This window comes from Gorilla gorilla, chromosome 5, assembly GCF_029281585.2.
Source record: "Gorilla gorilla gorilla isolate KB3781 chromosome 5, NHGRI_mGorGor1-v2.1_pri, whole genome shotgun sequence".
Classification (NCBI taxonomy): Eukaryota; Metazoa; Chordata; class Mammalia; order Primates; family Hominidae; genus Gorilla; species Gorilla gorilla.
Window position 1 is genome coordinate 46,644,266 of NC_073229.2, and position 9,916 is coordinate 46,654,181.

At 45.0% G+C, this 9,916-nt stretch overlaps 1 long non-coding RNA gene and 1 other non-coding gene across 2 annotated transcripts; both read left to right on the forward strand.

The window, feature by feature from the left end:
* Window positions 1-3,561: 3,561 nt before the first annotated feature.
* On the forward strand, window positions 3,562-6,583 carry LOC134758725 (uncharacterized). Its single transcript, XR_010134233.1, has 5 exons — window positions 3,562-3,598; window positions 3,756-3,946; window positions 4,049-4,242; window positions 4,413-4,615; window positions 6,001-6,583. It is a non-coding gene; the product is annotated as an uncharacterized lncRNA (long non-coding RNA).
* Window positions 6,584-6,690: 107 nt separating this feature from the next.
* Window positions 6,691-6,772, forward strand: TRNAL-AAG (transfer RNA leucine (anticodon AAG)). Its single transcript has one exon. It is a non-coding gene; the product is annotated as a tRNA-Leu (tRNA).
* Window positions 6,773-9,916: the final 3,144 nt, after the last annotated feature.

A 9,916-nucleotide genomic window follows, 5' to 3' on the forward strand; every position in this document is an offset into this window, starting at 1 on the left:
TCAGCTTTTCTGTTTCAATCTCCAAATTCTTTCAGCCGGGAACGAAATCTCTGAGTAAACAGCAAATTATGGATAAGTTAAGTTTCAATTTTCATATGAGGCATTTTCTGCATAGAAACCCTTTTCCTGTTTTAGTATTCCAGGTACAAAATGACAAGCAATGTAATTTTCAATTATTTTAAAACATTTATTAATGAATACTTAATCTAGCGTAGACCGAGTGTCCGGCATTGTTCTAAGTAAGCGCTTTAACATTTTTAACTCAATTGGGTGATTCAGTAAGCGGGAAATTCCGGAGACAATCCATCAGGAGTTAGTTGAGATTAGCATAACCTTTTGAAAAGACAGTTATGAAGATGACAGAGAAGAAATGGCGAAGTCATTTCTGGGAGATTTGATCGCTGTGTTCAAGCTTCTGAAGCTGCTAGAGCCTCGGTGGTTTAGACACCTACTCTATCTTCCTCGGATTTTTCTGTAAGTTTCACGCTGCTCCAACTGGGCGCTAGGGGATAGCCCTAGAAATACCTACACAGTAATTTAATATTCTGGGCCAAAGCAGTTTCGGGACTGCTTCATCTCTCCAGCGCTTCAACCTTTTTTCCCCTATGAAGGTACAAATTATGTTTTTTTCCTAAGAGAGGATAGGAGAAGGTCATAAACATGAAATTAAAACCTGCTGTCACAAAACTGAGAAACAGGCAAGCAATGAATTCAGCATCATCTCTGAATGCACATTTGGTAAATTTACCGATAGCTACTGGAGAAAAAGCAGACTTTTTGTTTCTCTCCTGACAAGGTTTGGTGACTCTGTGCTAACTGGTTCCTGTCTGACAATATCGGGGCATGAATCTTTGTTTCTTGGTCTGTCTAAAGAGCAGCTATTGCTAATTATTTCTTTCTTATATCCGATAAGAGTTTGGGGCACGTATGACTTCTCTACAAGTTTCCAAACAAAGATCATGGTGCTCCTGATCTTATTTCACCAACAAATGGAGTATGTGATTTTTTGTTTGTTTTTTGAAGTGGAGTCTCTCTCTGTCGCCCAGGCTGGAGTGCAGTGGCCCGATCTCAGCTCACTGCAACCTCCGTTTCCCGGGTTCAAGCAATTCTCCTGTCTCGGCCTCCCGAGTAGCTGGGATTAAAGGCACGTGCCACCACTCCAGGTTAATTTTTGTATTTTTAGTAGAGACGCGGTTTCACCATTTTGGCCAGGCTGGTCTCGAACTCCTGACCTCAAGTGACGCACCCGCCTCAGCCTCCCGAAGTGCTGGGATTACAGGCGTAAGCCACCGCTTCCAGCCAGGATGTGATGTTTTTATGATCCAGTTAAATGAAGCAGGACTTTTTCTAATTAATTGCACTTTCTCTTCTCTTCCCTGGCTCCATATATTCACAGTTTCCAAAACTTCCTTGAGATGGGACACTCTTTTGTCATCTTGTCAGTTCTGTCCTTGAATTAATAAACTTTGACACATACATAAGATCAATTTGACTAAGAAATCTTAATTTGACATAGACATAAAAGTAATATGGTTTGTAAAATTCCTGTATATACGGAAGCCTTTTAATCTAATGTTTCATAGGAATTCAACCCTCTAGGCCTGCTGGTGATCAGTTCTTGAAAAGCACCCTCTTTTCATGTTATCACACGTTGTCTCCTCTACGTGCAGCAACAATCTCTTGCTTCATTAGTTTTTATGCCTCTGCTTTCAGAAAACAGTCTGGTTGGGACCCCTGTGAAAGGAACTGTCTGGGTTAACTTATCTTGATTAATGCCTCTTTTTTTCTTTTCTTTTCTTTCATTTTCCACATAAAGCTAATTGGATTAGAGATAAGGAACTCTTCTTCGAATGCTACCAGTTTCTTTCCTTCTCATCTGAGCTATTATTCATTGTCCATAGGAAAAAAAATTCCCTAATTTTGGCACGGTAGGTTCTGTTTATTCACCAGACTTGCTACCGTTTACTCGTCAGCTCAGAGAGAACGTCGAAAAAATATAACAAAAGCAAAATATGCATCAAGACAAGAGGAGGAAAGAGAATGTGAATGACTACTAAAAAAAAAAGAAAAAAAAAGTCAACAGCTAGGGTCAAGGAATCAATCTGCAAATATTCAGAGCCAGTAGGCTTGTACTACACTAGTCACTATGGAAAATGAAAAATGACCAAGACAGAAATCTCACCTCTTAACACCCCCCAAATCCCAATTTTCTCAACTGTAAAATGGGAATAAAAGCATTACAGTATTTACTATATAAAGTTGCGATGAGTCAATAACGTAATACACAAAAGCAGTCAGCCAATTATCCAAATCCGTGTTATTAATATTATCATCATCATCATTCTTCTCACCGTACTTGGGGAATGAAGGAGACAGATACTGTGAGTAAGTTTTCCTTTTTTTTTTTTTTTTTTTTTTTTTTTGAGACTCTCGCTCTGTCGCCCAGGCTGGAGTGCAGTGGCGCCATCTCGGCTCACTGCAAGCTCTGCATCCTGGGTTCACGCCATTCTCCTGTTTCAGCCTCCAGGTAGCTGGGCCTACCGGCACCCGCCACCACGCCCGGCTAATTTTTTGTATTTTTAGTAGAGACGGGGTTTCACCGTGTTAGCCAGGATGGCCTCGATCTCCTGACCTGGTGTTCCGCCCGCCTCGGCCTCCCAAAGTGCTGGGATTACAGGCGTGAGCTACCGCGCCCCGCCAAGTGAGTAAGTTTTCTACTGGGCACAGAGTCACCTGCTAAAATGAAGTGTGGAAAAATACAATGGGGTGTGTGTATGTGAGAGAGAGAGAGGGAGATTTGGAGGTGGGGTGGGGAAGACCCTATTTGAAGTGGGCTTTGAAGAATGAACAAGATTTTTATTAGGGAACAAAATGGAAACCAGCATTCCAGGACAAGCGATCCGGAGAAGCAAAAGCGCAGAGTTGTGAAAGCTCTTAGATTTTCAGAACTTTGAATTCTGAACTATATATAAACCTGGAAAATCTCGGTTAACTATGGGATGGCATCAAGATTTCAATTTCAAGCTTTCTGGTCATGCACAGTAAAGCTGGAATTAGAGTCTCTTACGTATGGCAGTTGTTGACAAGTCCGTACAGGTACCTAAGTGCTTCCCAGAAAATTCCTCAAGTTGGTAGGTCCTGGGGGAATCAGTTGAGTTCTAAAGAGAGGACTCATCAGGGATCTGTTCAACTTCCAGGAATCTGTGAGGATAGCTCCAAATCTCACTCTCATGCCCAGCCTATCAAACAAAGCAAACCGGTTGGACTGAAGCTGTGGGATCAGGACTGAAATAGAACCAGCGAGAAAGGCAGTCCTCCTCGATTCCTAGAGAGAACACATTCAGCCAGCAGTTGGATAGAGGATACTAGCAAGTGCCTCGCCAGGGCGGGGGAGCAGGGACACATTCCTGTCCCGTTTACATTCTTCCTCTGGCGGAGGCGGGAGGGTCGCTTGAAGCCTCGGATTTCGAGATCAGCCAGGACAAAAAAGCGAGACCCCCGTTTCTACCAAAAAGGGGGGGGTGGGGGGGGGGAAGAGAGAGAGAGAGAAAGGAAAAGAAAGAGAAAGAAAAGAAAGAAAAACTAGGCGCGGTCACGTGTACGTGTAGTTCCAGCTGCTCGGAGGTTGAGGCCGGAGGATCTCTTGAGCCCAGAAGTTCGAGGCCGCAATGAGCTCTGATCGTGGCAGAGCGAGGCCCTGGCTCAAATACATACATACTTTGTTCTGACTTTGTGTGCCCTTACTCTTTCCTCAGGTGCACGCTTGGGCTCCTTACTGCTCAGAATTTTAGAATCACAGATCCAGCAGTGATCAGGCAGCTGCAGCTGTCAGGGACCACCACCACCTACGCGATTGATCCGTGGGAGAAGCCCTCCTACTCTTTTCTTTCTCCTTTGTCCTTCTCATTCCTGACCCCTTCAGGATTCTCAGTCTTCCCTCCGGGAGGTAGGGATTCTATGGAGAGAGAAGGGTTGTGGGGGTGGTTCTGTTGCGGGTTCAATCCCGCCCGCGGCCCCCCTACAACCCAAATTGTCTTTCTCTTTTCAGACTTTTGGCCAGTCTTGTCTCGCTCCAACCTCCTACCCCCACCCCATTCCTCAGTGCATTCGTGAATTTCTCCAAGCAGGCCTTTCCAGATCGACACTAAGTTCCAATCCCGAGCTGTGTGACCCAGCACCAATTCAGTCACGATGATGACTTGCAATTGCTTAATCAGTTTGCCTTTCCTCCTAGCTGTGAAGGTGAGGACCGCCGGTGTCAGCGTTCGTCCTGAATACTCAGTGCCCAGGCACAGAGTAGGCATTCAGTCAATACTTGTTGAACGGGTTAATGGATTCCTGATGTTCACTGGTTGATATCGTCACTTTCAAATAATTTCTGCCATTTTTCTATTTTGTTTTCACCCTCCTAGTTTACCGTGCAGGATTGCAAACACCAGAGAGAAAATCAGTCTCTGGAATGATGCCTTTGATGGACCAAGTTGCAGCTGATGAAGCATTGAACCAATTAGCACCTAGCAGGAGGGCACCCTTGCTCTGTGTCCTTGAAGGTTAAAGCTGTCAAAAAGTGGTCTCCCTCAAGTTCGGCCATCTTGCTCTCAGAGATCTAGAACTGGTAGGAGAATATAGCCTTGATAGTGGAGAGGAGACTATTGCTGTTGTGAGGGACTGAGAGAACCAGGCAAAGAGCCCAGATTGACACAGCAGGTGACAAAAGAGGCGCGCCTACCTTGGGGAATACGGAGGAACAGAGGAAAGTGAGACCAGGAGAAAGAGCAGGGGGACGGGTGTGCAGGCCGGGCGCCGTGGCTCACGCCTGTAATCCCAGCACTTTGGGAGGCCAAGGCAGGCGGATCACAAGGTCAGGAGTTCGAGACCAGCCTGGCCAATATGGTGAAACCCTGTCTCTACTAAAAATACAAAAATTAGCTGGGCGTGGTGGCTGATGCCTGTAGTCCCAGCTACTTGGAAGGCTGAGGCAGGAGAATCGCTTGAACCCGGAACCCGGGAGGCAGAGGTTGCAGTGAGCCGAGATGGCGCCATTGCACTCTAGCCTGGGCGACGGACTGAGACTTCGTCTCAAAAAAGGGAGTGACTGTGTTGCTTTTGCTTTCTTGGAAATCTTTTTTCTTAGTAATTTTCCTAAAGTAATTTCCTTAGGAAATAATGTATTGCTAAGAGTATTGCAACTTTTAGTATTGACGAGGTACTTTTACTGAATCAGTATAAGTCAACAAGCAACCACCAGAAGCTGGAAAAAGCCAGGATAGGATTTTACTCTAAAGTTTCTAGAGGGAGCTGGACCCAGCCCACACCTTGATTTTGGCCCACATACTGATTGTGGATTTCTGGCCTTCAGAAATACATATCTGTTGTAAGAGAATACATATCTGTTGTTTTTAGACAGTTTCTGATAATTTGTTACAGTAACCACAGGAAATTAATACCAGGCACTATGCAGTAAATTCCGTATGAACAACTCAAGTATAAGAATTTGTAAGACAGCCGGGCGCGGTGGCTCACGCCTGTAATCCCAGCACTTTGGGAGGCGCGGTGGCTCACGCCTGTAATCCCAGCACTTTGGGAGGCCGAGGCGGGTGGATCACCTGAGGTCGGGAGTTCCAGACCAGCCTGACCAACATGGAGAAACCCCCATCTCTACTAAAAATACAAAATTAGCCGGGCTTGGTAGCGCATGCCTGTGATCCCAGCTACTCGGGAGGCTGAGGCGGGAGAATTGCTTGAACCTGGGAGGCGGAGGTTGCGGTGAGCCGAGATCGCGATATTGGACTCCAGCCAAGAGCGAAACTCCATCTCCAAAAAAAAAAAAAAAAAGAATTTCTAAGACAGCATAGTTTCCACTGGCATATTGGATAAAAACTTCCGTCAGCAGTGATTTTAATGAAGATGAATGACAAAACAATAAGAAACTCCAGCGCTAGTTAACTTTCTTTATTATGATCTTGTCATAATTTTTTGCACAATGCGTTTTTATTTTAGTACTCAGTCAAAATTTTGGGCCAAGGAGACCGACGCGCTGTCGCCTGCACTAAGAGAAACGCAACGAACAACTGTGTCAATGCATTGCATTATACTATAGCAGCAACTATACTTTTAAATGATTCGAATCTTGAGGTTTCAAACTGAACCGTCTTGTGCCTTTTGCCCGGCGGGTATTTCTGCGGAGACCGCGGGTCACCTTCTGAATTTTTACCTTCATAAACAGCAAGGACTGCGCTCTTTCGCACGGCGCCCCGTTTTTTCGTAGAGTTCCGTCGGCCAAAACCACTTGAAACTCGCTCAGCGGCGTCGGGGCTCCAGCCAGGCGTCACCTTCCACGGCGAACCTGCGAACCACAGCGTCCCCTGGGGGTCTCCGTCCGCGTGGCCGCTTCCCCTTACATCCGTGACGCAAGGGAAGGGCGTCTAGGATCCGCCGGTTTCCTTCCTCACTGCTCCTCACAGTGCGAAAGCAACGTGTTCGGGGGTCGGGGTGTGTGGCGGCTGAACAGCTGCCTGAAGTTCTCTGATGGCGCTGGAGGGAGCTCCAGAGAAGAGGTCATGGGGAGAAGGCACACCTTAAACGCCTGGGGGGCGACATTTCCTAATGGGAAAAAAGACACACCTTAAACGCCGTAAGGGGCGACATTCTCTACTAGGGAAAATGCGGAAGAACGCATTCGTAGCCAAGGGTAGCGTGGCCGAGCGGTCTAAGGCGCTGGATTAAGGCTCCAGTCTCTTCGGGGGCGTGGGTTCGAATCCCACCGCTGCCAAATACTTTTCATTCTCACTAGGGACTGTTTTTAGGAGATTCCCTTTCCAAATGTTCAGCGTGAATGGTTCTTACGTATCAATCCCATTCTCCTCTTCGACTTCTGTTTACCACGGAGCCAGAGATAACAGTCCCCAGAACAATGTTCCCCCAGTATTTAGAGGACAGTGTACTCCAGGCGCCTCAGATACAGCAATGAGTGACACAAGCAAAAAAACCCTTAATGGCACATACTTAGTGAGGTGGCACGATCTCGGTTCACTGTAACCTCCGCCTCCCCGGTTCAAGCGATTCTCCTGCCTCAGTCTCCCAAGTGGCTGGGATTACAGGTGCGCGCCACCACGCCCTGGCTAATTTTTGTATTTTTAGTAGAGACGGGGTTTTGCCATGTTGGTCAGGCTGGTCTCGAACTCCTTGCCTCAAGTGATCCTCCCTCCTCGGCCTCCCACAGTGCTGGGATTACAGGCGTGGGCCACCACACGCAGCCTGAAGGATTAATTTATGTTTGGAATCAGCTGCTGTTCTTCCTCCAGCCTCTCTGTAGTGTGCTCACTTCACACTTGGAACCATAGTTATATGGTATAGAGAAGAGACAACTCTAGGGAAAGTGCCAGTGCCTTGCCTTACCTTACAACTGCCAGACACACCCAGTCAGGTACCTTCTCTGTGGGCTTCTCAGTACCCCATATCTCTGTGGTTGCCGGGGGAGCCCTATCTCTCCTCGGAGCAGTTCTCTCTGCATACTTCTGGTCTGTCTCTCATTCTCTAGACCTCAGCTTGGAAGTTGTTTCTCCTTGGAAGCCTTCCCTCATCTCCTTCTCTTCCTCTTTCCAGCTTCATAAAGTTTGGGAGGGTATGGAGAGGATATGGAAGGGAACAGCACAGAACGTCCTTGCCCCACGGAACTCAGAGTTTAGTGGGGTTCTCATGGGGGTTCACAAGGATTAGATAAGTTATTGCCCTAATATGGGGCAAACTCTACTAAAAAGGAGATAGCTTTCTATGTGTAGATTTTGAATGATGTTCCAGATTTAAGAGAATAAAAAGAAAATAATATGAATTGTATGTTAGAAAGAAGGACTGTCACAGAATTGTTCCCAACTGGGATTACAGGTGCGGGCCACTACGTCCGGCTAATTTTTGTATTTTTAGTAGAGAGGGGCGTTTTGCCATGTTGGCCAGGCTGGTCTCAAACTCTTGACCTTAAGTGATCCTCCCACCTGGGACTCCCCAAGTGCTGGGATTACAGGTGTGAGCCACCATGCCTGACCACCTTTATTGATTTTTGAATGCTAATCCAACTTCTCCATGCTAGAATAATCTTAACTTGTTCAAGACATGTAATCTTTTAAAAAATGTATATTCCTGGATTCTGTTTGTTACTATCTCAAGATTTTTCTCACTACATTCATGAATGATAATAGCCTGTAATTTTCTTTTTTAAAAAATTTCCTTGTGTTGTTTGTTTTTCCTCATCGTTCCCTAATGGTTTGGTATTAAGGTTATACAGGCCTCATAAAATGAGTTTAACATTGGGATTATTTTCCCTTGCATGTTTAGTAGAATTAACTGGTGAAAACATCTGACCCTTGAGTTTTCTTTCTGGGAATATATATTATAGGTTCTATTTAAATAATTGGTATCAGACTATTCAGATCTTATATTTTTTCCTGTATTAGTTTTAGAAAGAAGAGTCTTCCTAAGGAAATATACTAGATGAACCTGGAAAATCTTTTCACCAGAAAGCAAGGAGGCTACTGAAGACTACTTTAGTCATGTTAAACAAAAAAGGCTTGTGCTGACACCTATGAAGTAGTCTTACCCAAATCAAATCTAAATATAGAATTTGATAAAGCCCTTAGATCTAACTATTAATTTTTAGGACATGCAGGGGCACAGGAACGTGTTAAATACTACCAAAGGTGTGCAATAATTAAAATCCAAACTGTGAAACTCTACAGCACCAGCAACCTAGTTAATCATTAAATAAATTTCAAGAAAAAAGAGATATAGGGAGAACTTATATATTAAAATACTTAAGATACATACCAACTAATCACAATGTATTGACCTTATTGACCTTATTTGAATACTTTTTTTTTTTTTTTTCTGAGACAGTGTCTCACTCTGTCGCCCAGGCTGGAGTGTGGTGGCACAATCACGGCTCACCACAGCTTTGACATCCCAAGCTCGTCTCCCGAGTAGCTGGGACCACAGTCATGCACCACCATGCCTGGCTAATTTTTGAATTTTTTGTAGAGACAGGGTCTTGCTATGTTGCCCAGGCTGGTCTTGAACTCCTGAGCCCAGGTGATCTTCTTGCCTTGGCCTCCCAAAGTACTGGGATTACAGGTGTGAACCATGGTGCCTGGCTTTTTTTTTTTTAATGTTAAGAAAAAGTGGCATTAGAGAAAAATTTGAACAGCGAATGAATCTTTGATGATGTTGCCAAATAGATAATTTTGTTTAGGTGTGATAACTATACTAGTGTTAGTTTACTTATATTTTTGGTTTGTTTTTTAGAGATGGGGTCTTGCAATATTCCCCAGGCTAACCTCAAACTTTAGGGCTCAAGGAGTCCTCCCACTTCAGCCTCTTAAGTAGCTGGGACTACAGCATAGGCCGTCGTGCCCCTGGCTCTATTATTAGTTTGTTAGTTTATTTATTTATTTATTTATTTAGAGACTGAGTCTTGCTCTGTTGCCCAGGCTGGAGTGCAGTGGCGAGATCTCGGCTCACTGCAACCTCTACCTCCCGGGTTCAAGCAATTCTCCTGCCTCAGCCTCCCGAGTAGCTGGGATTACAGGCGCCTGCCACCACGCCTGGCTAATTTTTGTATTTTTAGTAGAGGCGGGGTTTCACCATGTTGGCCAGGCTGGTCTTGAACTCCTGACCTCAGGCAATCCGTCCACCTCAGCCTCCCAAAAGTGCTGGGATTACAGGTGTGAGCCACCGTGCCCGGCCCATATTATTAGTTTTTTTAAACAGTCATTATCTCCTATAGACAATTAAATACTTATGGATGAAACACAATTTCTGTCATTTGCTTGAAAATAATCTTAAGCAGAGGGAATGTGTGGGGATACAGATGAAACAAGATTAACCCTGACGTAATAATTGTTGAAGCTGAATGATGTGTACATGG